We start from the raw sequence: 11,546 nt of genomic DNA on the forward strand, positions 1-11,546 counted from the left end.
ATCAAGACCCTCCAAGTATGTTTTCATTCTCACAGCTCATAGTTGATAATTCTCACCATCAAAAATAGGAGGAGCCATTCGTGAAAATCTATTTTCGGAATCCATTTTTCTACTCACAAGTCCCTCAAGAAGAAAGCTATAGATACCAATTGTTGGTTTTTTTTTTTAAAATTAAGAAAATAACATAAAAAGACTTTGAGAAAAAAAATACCGCAGTATTGTCAAAGGGAATTATTTTATTAATAATTCAGAGATATACATTTATAGATATAATTTCTAACTAAAATTAGAAAAATATGATACTAACTTATCAATAAAATTCAAATTACAAATAAAAGAACTAACTCCTAAATTCAAGTCACATAGGACTCTAAAAAAATAATTTAAAAATCCTAAAAGTAGCTAACTGTTTTATTTCTACAATATCATGAGACATATTCTCAACAGTAACACAACTTACATGTTTTTGTACTAGTTTTCTGAGGATTTCTTCAGCTATCCTTTCACCGGTCGGTCAGTTATGAAAGACTCTGCTGGCAGGGCTACATAAAAACTCCAACAAATTTACAATCTTCAATCTTGACACCTCCTCAACTCAACAATGTAATTTCAAACCAGAAGAATCCTTGGAATACTATGTAGTAAATCACTTTAAACTTGCAGTCAGTTTTGTTGGTGGTTGGTCTTTTTAGATGTTTTTTTTCATTCGACTCTTTAGGTTTAAGATTAGCAAACCGGCCGTCCATTCACACGAACTTGTCCTTCACAATATATTTGTTTAAGCATTTTATCAACAAATTTAATCCCAACTCCGGTATGATATCTATTCTTCTTTGGTTTTAGATTTGTTTCTAAACATGTTCTTTTTCTGCTTCTTATAACACTGGACATTTTCGACCATGATAACATTGTTATCCAGGTTTTAGGTATAAAATCAATGTATAGCAATTAGGGGTGTATAAATTCGAAATCAAAATCGCAAATTGAGTCAAAACAGAAAAAAATTCGATAAAAAGTTGGTATTGAAAAAAAATCTGACTATACTTAGGTTGCTTTGGTTTTAACTAGAAAAAATCAATTGGAGACCAAACCAACCCGACCCGACATTATATATATAGATTTAAAATTTTATTTTATACATAAACAAATTTACTTTGATATAATTTTTAAATTTTTAAAACAATAATATTTTGGCATTTAATAGGACCCTTTAGCTATACTGATTGATTTATTATCAAAAGAAGAGTTTTCTGGCTTCAATATTAATTGAAAATAACTATATTTTAATTTTATATAAAGCTGATTTATGTATTTTTTTTCTTTGGTTTAACTTAATAGAATACAATTAAGAAATAACAAATTAGAGAATATCAGGGGAGAGATTGGGCAAATTTTTTGAGAGGATCTCAAAAATTCATGAGAAGCGACTTTTTATCTGTAAAGAAACATCAGAAAGTCTAAAATTCTACACTGGATAGAATTTTTGAGGAAACCTTAAAAAATCTTAGCAAAATTGCATTCAGAATAAAGGTCAACCTTCAAGATGACATCAAAGTAACATGTTGATCAAAACAGAGATACAAATCAACCTTTCCTCTTATAAACTAACTATTTTTCATTGAATACAGAAAAAACAGGTACATGAATTAATTCAAACATCCGGCCCCCAAGCAATCACTGAAAATGACACTTTACCCTTCCAATAAGTCGAAATACCAAACTACTTTATACTAAGCCCGACAATCGCCAGTAAATGACACTCTGTCTTTCCAATAAGACGAATGACCAAACTACTTTATACAAAACCCGAATCTCGCCAATAAATGGCATTGTGTCCTTCCCCAACTTTTATTTTGCGACTTACCTAACTTCAAAACTTGAGATACAACCCTTGAACACTTAAAATATGACATACCACATCATTCACAATTTATTACTCACCCTCTTTGTCTTTCCATGAAGGTACAAGTTAATTTAGATGTTTCTAAAGGTCGGGGTGTTACATCCTTCCCCTCTTAGAAACATTCGTCCTCGAATGAAAAATCTGAGTCATGCGGTTTAGTCCTTAGGTGTTGCCAAAATTTAGACAGAGTATCCTTTGTAAATGTGACTATCTAGGAACTTGAAACGCAGAAATTCTAACCTAGGCGTCTCATAGGACGACATAAATAGCTAAGCACTATAGCTCTACAATAACACTGCGAGCAAAACTACGACGATAACCACCATAATAATAAGAATTAATACAAAAATAAGATAGGTATTTTACCTCACTGAACTAATATAAACTGATATGGCATCACCTTGGGGTATGAAACAAGTGAGGATATTTGGACCTCATGCCATCCTTAGCTACCCAGGTCACCTCTTATCTATTCTTGTTTCTCCATAATACTTTAACCGAAGCCACCTCTTTGGTCCTCAATTTACGGACCTGTCGATCTAATATGGCAACTGGAGTTTCCTCGTAGGAAAACTCCTCTGTGATCTGAACACCCTCAACTGGGACAACCCGAGAAGGGTCTCCCACGCACTTTCGTAGCATCGATACACGGAAAAATGGATGAATAAACTCTAGCCCCGAAGGTGATTCTAACTCATAAGCCACTCGTCCTACCCTTCAAAGGATTCGGTATGGCCCATTGAATCTTGGACTAAGCTTTCCTTTCTTGCCAAATCTCATAACACTGTTCATAGGCGAGACTTTTAAGAATACCTAGTCATCAACAAAAAACTCTAAGTCCCTTCACCACACATCTGAGTAAGACTTCTGTTGGCTTTGAGCTGTTAGCAACCTCTCCCGAATGAGCTTTCTCCACTGTTTGTTGTACTAAGTCAGGTCCAATCAACCCTGACTCACCTACCTCGAACCATCCAATGGGGGATCTACATTTTTGCCCATACAAAGCCTTATAAGGTGCCATCCCGATGTTAGAATGATAACTATTATTGTATGCGAACTCAATAAGAGGCAAGTGGTCATCCCAACTTCCCTTAAAGTCTAGCGCACACTCCCATAACATATCCTCGAGTGTCAAAATTGTGCTCTCAGCCTGGCCATCGGTCTGAGAGTGAAAGGTTGTACTAAGATTAACATGTGTCCCTAGTCCTTTCTAGAAGGACTAGCGGTAAATTGTGCTCCCCTATCAGAGATAATAAATACTGGGACACCGTGTAGCCTAACAATCTCTCTAATATAGATCACGTAATCAAGAAATGATAGGATCACAAGAGAAAAGAAAATATCCGACAAATACCACATGAAATTACATGAAATATATTGCAGGCATTATCTAAGAAGCTCAATAAAGAAAGTAGATCGAAGCCTACCTTAAAGCCGAACACGAGTTCTCCAAACACCGCCAAACTATTAAACTATCAATCACAACGTTATTACAAATGTTTAGACAATAAAATCACAACAATTGGAAATAGACCCAAAATTGAGTCAAAACGGGAATGTGGAACCCCCAATAAGAATCTCTAAATTGACTCCGTCAAAAAGGTCCTAAACTAAGTCTCGATCTTATCTTCCAAAATTGAACACAATCCGAGACCTGAAAACAACCCCAACAATAACATGCAAAATTAACAAGAAAATAAAGCTAAGGCAGTAACTGCGAGCTCAAATTTACCTTAAATAGAGGATCCTCAACATCTTTTAATCAAATTCCCAACATGCTCCCAAAGATCACACAACACTTCAAATCACTCAAATCGGAGCTCGGATAAGGGTGAAATCGCAATTTAAAAATAAGATCTGAAAACTAAAATTTTTGGGTATAAATACCCAAAATTGGTCACTAAAAGTAAACTCTGGTTGCTAAAAGTCTAATATCTAGTCGCTAAAAGCCTGCACCAGTGTAACGAACCAAACCATCGTTATTTAGGAGGAACAAAAATTTGGGGAATTCTGGACCACTGTCCCACCACAGAGGGCCAATTGCCGCTAGGGCAGCGACGCCAAGGCGGGGTAGGTGGGCGCCATAGGTCCGTACGGTTAAGCAGGTAAGCGAAGGCTATCTTTCTCGCTTTGTGGTCTTGTGTAAAGCCTTTCCGCCTATCTAATCATTTTTTTTCTCTTTATTCAAAGTAAGCAGATTGAAAGCACGAAAAGGAATGTCTTAGTGTGCCCTTACTCTAATTCGAAATACGTCTCTTTCTTTCTATTCAAATTCCTCTCCCTTCATTCCTCGATCCGCTTGTAAATTCTTGGTGTAATACCCATTCGTAAATGATTGGTGTAAGAATTTCTCACTAATCAGGTGTGATCAGTCTCATCCGTGTAAGAATTAGGAATTCTTCTTCCAACTCGTCCCAGAATGGGCGTTATGGCGAAGAACAAGAAGAAAACTAAAGGAGAAATTTGTCCAATAGTAACAACGGGTGCCTCCACAGGTTGACATCCAATCCAACCTAGTAGTAAGTAATCCACCAAAAGCAACCAAAATATTCCTTGGTGAATCGGGTGAAAACTTGAACTACGTACATACATACTTTTAAAAAAGGATAGGCGAGGTAGAACGCAAATTATGAGAAATCCTACTTTCTTCATCTTCCTAAAACACCTAAATAAGTCATAAAACACCCTAAAAAGCACAGAAAAGCTGCTCTAAGCTTGGGAAGGGAGGATACAGAGATTTCTAGAGTGAGGATGGGGAAATCTTGTGGATTCTTGGACAAATCCACCATCGCGAAGCTGAAAAACCTGAATCGAAGTTAAAACTCCGTACAACTGCATAGCGCCCGGGTAGGCTAAGTTTTTACGATTAAGTAGTTGTAAATATGTGCTTACTATGTAATATATGTAAATCAATGGTAGGGTTGTGTGTTGACCTTTGTGCACCGAGTAGTTCCATGAATAATCCCTAAAATTCAAAGTACGTGGGTTTATGCCTTGTGTGGAGGAATTGATGAGTTGTTAGTAACCCTAGAATTGCTATCATGGATAGAGTTGGGTCAGGAATAATGATATGAAATTAGGAGTGGAACTAGATTTATGAATGTATGCTACATCCGATAAATTGAAGTGATGAAATTGAGGAATTATGATGAATTGTGATTAAACCCTAATAAGAAATCCTAATGATGAACTAGGGTTGAATATGGTGAATTATTATATATGTGATAAGGATTGAGGAGTAATTCGTAGGTGATGATTGTGATTCTATTATTGTGTGATGTATGCTTGTTCTTGCTTCATTATGAAACTTGTATATGTATGAATGTTGCAATGTTGATCATACTTGTTGTAAATGAGATAGATGAAATATCATTGATATGAAATTATGACTTAAATGTATGATCTTGATTATGTACTTGTGTTTGTGATTGTGGTGTGTGAATGGAATCAGATTGCCACGTTCTGCCATAACTAACTTGGATCGGATTGCCACGTTCTGGCATAACTAACTTGGATCGGATTTCTACGTTCTGGCATAAATATAAGATCGGTTTCCACGTTCCGGCATAAATATGAGATCGATTTCCATGTTCCGGCATGCTAACTGTTTGGGTTTGGGTTCCATGAAAGCACCAATGATGTGATATAAATATAAGTTGTTCATTGTTCGTGTACTTGTTAACAATATTGTAGATGCTTGATATACGTTTGTGAGTATAGTATTGTATTGGTTTGTATATGTTGTACTTAGTCGACCCGTGTTATGACTATTTTTAGTGGGTTGTTCATGGGTTGTAATGGCAAGAGTAGAGATAGTGTATGTGAAGGAAAATGCTTGGCAGGATATCACCTTACGGGAAAGAGATTAGGTTAGTGTTAAGGAAGCTTGAATTATTGTATTATGTGACTATGGTGGGTAATGTGACGAGGAAGCAAGGGTATGATGTGAACGGGTAGCTACATTGGCGGTAATTGTATTTGGGTATTTTTTTCTACGTGTTTTAGAATTGTTAAGCCATGATCAAGAATTCGTTAAGTGGGTTGAGTTATAAGGGGATTAGTAATCAAGATGCTAGTGTATATAGGAGGTGTTTCCAAGAAAGAGTAAAGGTGGAGAAACGAGTATTTATTTCATGATCTTACTAGTTAGTTTCTTATGTTATGTGGTAGGCGCCGGGTTGACTGATGATGCCTACCAGTACGTATATTTTGTACTGATACTACTCTTGCTATGTCTTTTTGGACATAGTTTGGATGCAATATTGATGACGTTACATTAGGTGAAGACGAAGAATATCCCCAGCAACTTCTATTTTTCTTCCGCATGGTAGGAGTTGTGTCTTTTATTTTATTGTCCAGTTCTACTCTTAGTAGCTCTTGTACCGGCTTAGACTGATCCATGGGAATCGTTAAATTACTTTACAAGTTTAGCTACAAGTGTGTCTCGGGATCTTATTTATAAAATCATATTATTTTATTTTCTTCCATTTTATTAAGAATTCCGCATGTTTAGTTATCGGTGTAAGAGGGTTTTCCTACTTAAGTGGTAGTATGTAGGTGCCTGCACAGCCCGGTGGGTTGGGTCGTGACAATTGGTATCAGAGCTTAGTTTACTGATCTCCCTGTACATGAGCAAAATGTGGACTAGACTTCTGCTGATTGGTGTGTTGACGTCCACATCTAGGAAGCATTATAGGAAGTTGTTACACTTATTCTCTCCTTTCGTGCGAAGTGTCTCTTGTGGTATGAGTTGAGTCCAATTGGTATCTCTTGATCCCAATTGGTGTCTCAACGAAGTGAAGTAGACATCGTGGATACGACTGAAGGGACACCAACAAGTTAATTGGAACTGGGAAGGTTCCAACTGGTATCTAGCCTTAAGGGCTGAAAAGGGCATGGATGACCAGTGATGATCGTCTATGGAACGAACTAACTAATAAATTGGAATTGTCCGTGTGTTGCGTCTTGGAAACTGTGTTTGTGTACTTCTTGTTGATTAAATTAACCGTGAATGTAAAGTTGCACTTGTTGAATGTGATGACGCGATTTTGTGTACTATAAAAATGTGTCAGAACCTTATTATGTACATTGTGTTGGTCAATTTTATTTTAAAATTATGAGAGTCGTAAATATTGGGGTGTATCCTGGGGATGTGTGGATGTAGCGTTGAATTAATGAGAACTAGTGAGATGCCGTGTCGCTAAGATTGATTCGGATTAGTTAATGACTTTCCTGGCCTGTAGATTTATCTTAGATTGTTTGGTTAAGCTGGAAACCTTGGGGAAATCTTAGAAAAACGAAAAGAACCCAGAAATTATTAGCCTGGGTTCTGGTCCCATTTGAACCGCTGGGGCGGGATAATCTTGCCATAGCGACAATGCCAGAGCGGGATTATTTCCACCAGAGTGGGATAGGTTGAGGCAGAAGCCGCAGAACCTCAACCAGCCTTCCTTATTTTTTTCCTGAAATTCGAAATTGTCGACCCAATTGGGGTCCGAACAACCCCTACAATCCCAACAGTGTTCAGCAACAGAAGTAATAGATTATAAACTCCTTAAGATTAAATAAAAGGCAGCATCAAAAAGAAAAATCAAGCATCCATGTGCTACAGAAACTTAGGAAGTCGAAAAAAAAACTGAGTTGTCCAAAATTATAAGTCCAAGAAGGGCGAAAGGGAAGCCAATCAGGAACTCTCGAACTGGGTGGTGTCAATGTCAGAGTCGAGGTCCTCTGGGGGTATCACGCCGGCCCAGGCCTCATTCAACATCGGGAACTGAGTAAAGTCTTTGGGATCTAGTTGAAGAATCTCCTTGCCGAGGTAACATGTAAAGATGGCCTTGATAGTCTTCCACATCTGGATTATCCGACGATCCCTATCCACAACCTTCCTCCTCTCCTGGCGCAGCTGGCGATGAAGCATTTCGACCTCCAAAGCAGTGCTGGGTGGAACCCGAGGGAAGTCGGCATAGGCACTCCCCATCCTCTTCTGGACAGCTTCTAAATCCTCTTCGACCCGTGCACCTGAAATTTGGTCATCATCATCTGAATTCGTGGCCACCTTACTGCTGCTAGTACTGCCCATCCTCCTCTTCTTTCTCCTAGAAGTAGAACATGTCCTAACCAAAAGAGGGTGAATGAGGGGATCCATGGGAAGCACCTCGTCAGCATCAAATAGTGGCACTCCCACCCGCTTGCACAAAGTCGTGATGAGACCAGGGAGGAAGAACGCCTTCTTGTTACCTCTATAAAACATCATGCACTCCGAAATGATCTATGCCCACACGTTCAGCTGTATGCCCTGTATGGCGCATGCCACAACCAATGCCAAGGGAAAGGTCACGTCAGTGTGGTCACCCGATGAGCGGATCCTCGTAGTAACCAAGTGCAGCCACCTCTTAGCATCAGGTGACCAATCTGTGATAGTGATACACTCTGCAGTAGCCCAGTAAACCTAATCCCAGCGCGTGGGCGCAACCAGCGTGTTCCTCAGCCACTCCAGACCCATCTCATGTAGCCAGGTCTAGAATTCATGATTTGGGACCTTTGGTGCCTCTAGGGCCTCATTAATAGCAGTGGCATTCAGGGAGATGTCAACCCCCCAAATGCGAATGATGGGACTAGGATTGTCCCAGCAGACGGTGGGCAGGATAACATAGAACTCTCGTACCCAATTAGCTCGAGCGGCAGGGGGATCCTCGATCAACGAAATCCACTCGAACTTTACCAGACGAGCATAGAAAGCGGGCTCCTTATCCTATAGTCGGTGCATCACAAAGCCCCTCTCGCAACAGAAACACGTGTTCCGATAGTCATGATGCTTCTCTCGACTAGCAGCGTGGGGAAACCGAATGAAGGGCAAGTGTTCGTTATTTTGTCCTGCTATTTAGAAATTCTACAATAACTTGAATATAAATTAGAATGCGAAAATATAGTCAGGGTAAGGCTAAAAAGTGGGAAATAAGAAAGAAAAGTTTGGTGAAAGGGTAAGGTCACTGCTTGGCACATCCCGCCACAGCGGCAATAATTGCGCCTTGGCAGGATTATGAAGACCGCCATAATTGGATGAAGGTCGCCAAAGCAGCCTTCATCTGGGACGAACATTAGGCGCGACAATCAGAGTTATTTATCTATCCTAGAACATAAATAAGCAATTATTTTGGCAAAATAACTCCTAAAAGAGGCCTAAATCGGAGTTTTACACCAAGGGACCCTTCAACTTCCCCCACCCATTTCGGTATCTTTTTACCCATATTTTTACGAAATCCCTATGCCCAGGACTTTATGGGAGTGTTGGGAACCTAAGTGAAATAACCATGCTACGTTTATTATATCAATCTAGCAACCTAGATGAAATTCAAAATAACTACCTAGAAAACCGTCTTTGATTCGATCAGTTAGCAGCATGCAATGATATTTAAATAATCTATGGAAGTAAAGAGTGTAGGAATGAGATTTACCTTGAAATTGACGTTCAGATGAAGTGAGTTGAGAGGATTTTGGGGGAGTTGAGTAATGGAGAAAAAGAGGAAATGAGAAAAATTGCTCCTCATTCCCCCTTTTACTGTTTCCGATCTCCCGCTCCAACGGGAGATCTCTCGCCACAGCGGCCCCGCCTCAGCGGGAGGAATCCCCCCTGGCAGGCCGTACTTTGTAATTTTAATTTCTTCGTTTCTTCGTATGTCGCCCTGAATTTTCTTCTGGTCCTTGAGTATAGTAATTTACGTATAACAGTCAGTTGGAAAGTCACCATTCGTCGTGATTTCCATAGTTGACCAATTCTTTAACGTAAATGTAAATCGAAATAAGGCATATGATATTCATACACTGGTCGTTCGGGGACGAACGAGGGGTAAATTGGTATCTATTGTAACGACTCGAACCAACATTATTTAGAAGGAACAAAAATTTGGGGAATTCTGGACCACTGTCCCACCACAGCGGGCCAGCTGCCGCTAGGGCAGCGGCGTCAAGACGAGCTAAGTGGGCGCCATAGTGGGATAGGTGAGGCAGAACGTAAATTACGAGAAATTCTACTTTCTCCATCTTCTAAAATACCTAAATAAGTCGTAAAACACCCTAAAAACCTCAAAAAATTTGCTCTAAGCTTGGGAAAGTAGGAGAAGGAGATTTCTAGCATGAGGATGGAGAAATCATGCGGATTCTTGGACAAATCCACCGTTGTGAAGTCGAAAAACCCGAATCGAAGTCAAAACTCCGTACAACTGCATGGCGCCCAGGTAGGCTAGGTTTTTACAATTAAGTAGTTATAAATCTATGCTTACTACGTAATATATGTAAATCAATAGTAGGGTTGTGTGTTGACCTTCGTGCATCGAGTAGTTCCATGAATAATCCCTAGAATTCAAAGTACGTAGGTTTATGCCTTGTGAGGAGGAATTGATGAGTGGTTAGAAACCCTAGAATTGCTATCATGGATAGAATTGGGTCAAGAATAAGGATATGAAATTAGGACTAGAACTAGATTTATGAATGCATGCTACATCCGATAAATTGAAGTGATGAAATTGAGGAATTATGATGAATTGTGATTAAACCCTAATAAGAAACCCTAATGATGAACCAGGGTTGAGTATAGTCAATTATTATATATGTGATAGGAATTGAGAAGTAATTCTTAGGTGATTGTTTTGATTCCATGATTGTGTGATGTACGCTTGTTTTTGCTTCATTATGATACTTGTATAGGTATGAATATTGCAATGTTGATCATACTTGTTGTAAATGAGATAGATGAAATATCATTGCCATGAAATCATGACTTAAATGTATGATCTTGATGATGTAATTGTGTTTGTGATTGTGGTGTGTTAATAGAATCGGATTGCCACGTTTCAGCATAACTAACTTGGATCGGATTTCCACGTTTCGTCATAACTAACTTGGATCGGATTGCCATGTTTCGGCTTAACTAACTTGGATCGATTACCACGTTCCGGTATAAATATGGAATCAGTTGCCATATTCCGACATGCTAACTTTTTTGGTTTGGGTTCCATGAGAGGACCAATGTTGTGATATAAATGTGAGTTGTTCGTTGTTGGTGTACTTGTTGACAATATTGTATATGTTTTATATACGTTTGTGAGTATAGTATTGTATTGGTTTGTATATGTTGTACTTAGTGGACCCGTGTTATGACGATTTATAATGGGTTGTTCGTGGATTGTAATGGCGAGAGTAGAGATAGTGTATGTGAAGGAAAATACTTGGATGGATTTCACCTTGGGGGAATGAGATTGGGTTAGTGTTAAGGTAGCTTGAATTATTGTATTATGTGACTATGGTGAGTAATGTGACGAGGAATCAAGGGTATGACGTGAACGGGAAGATGCATTGGCGGTGATTGTATTTAGGTATTTTTTTCTATGTGTTTTAGAATGGTTAAGCCATGATCAAGAATTCGTTAAGTTGGTTGAGTTATAAGGGGGTTAGTAATCAGGGTGCTAGTGTATATTGCAGGTGTTTCCAAGAAAGAGTAAATGTGGAGAAGCGAGTGTTTATTTCATGATCTTACTAGTTGGTTTCTTATGTTATGTAATGGGTGTCAGGTAGACCGATGATGTCTACCAGTACGTGTGTTTTGTACTGATACTACTGTTGATATGTCTTTTTGGACATAGTC

This window comes from Solanum stenotomum, chromosome 9 (assembly GCF_019186545.1).
Source record: "Solanum stenotomum isolate F172 chromosome 9, ASM1918654v1, whole genome shotgun sequence".
Lineage (NCBI taxonomy): Eukaryota > Viridiplantae > Streptophyta > Magnoliopsida > Solanales > Solanaceae > Solanum > Solanum stenotomum.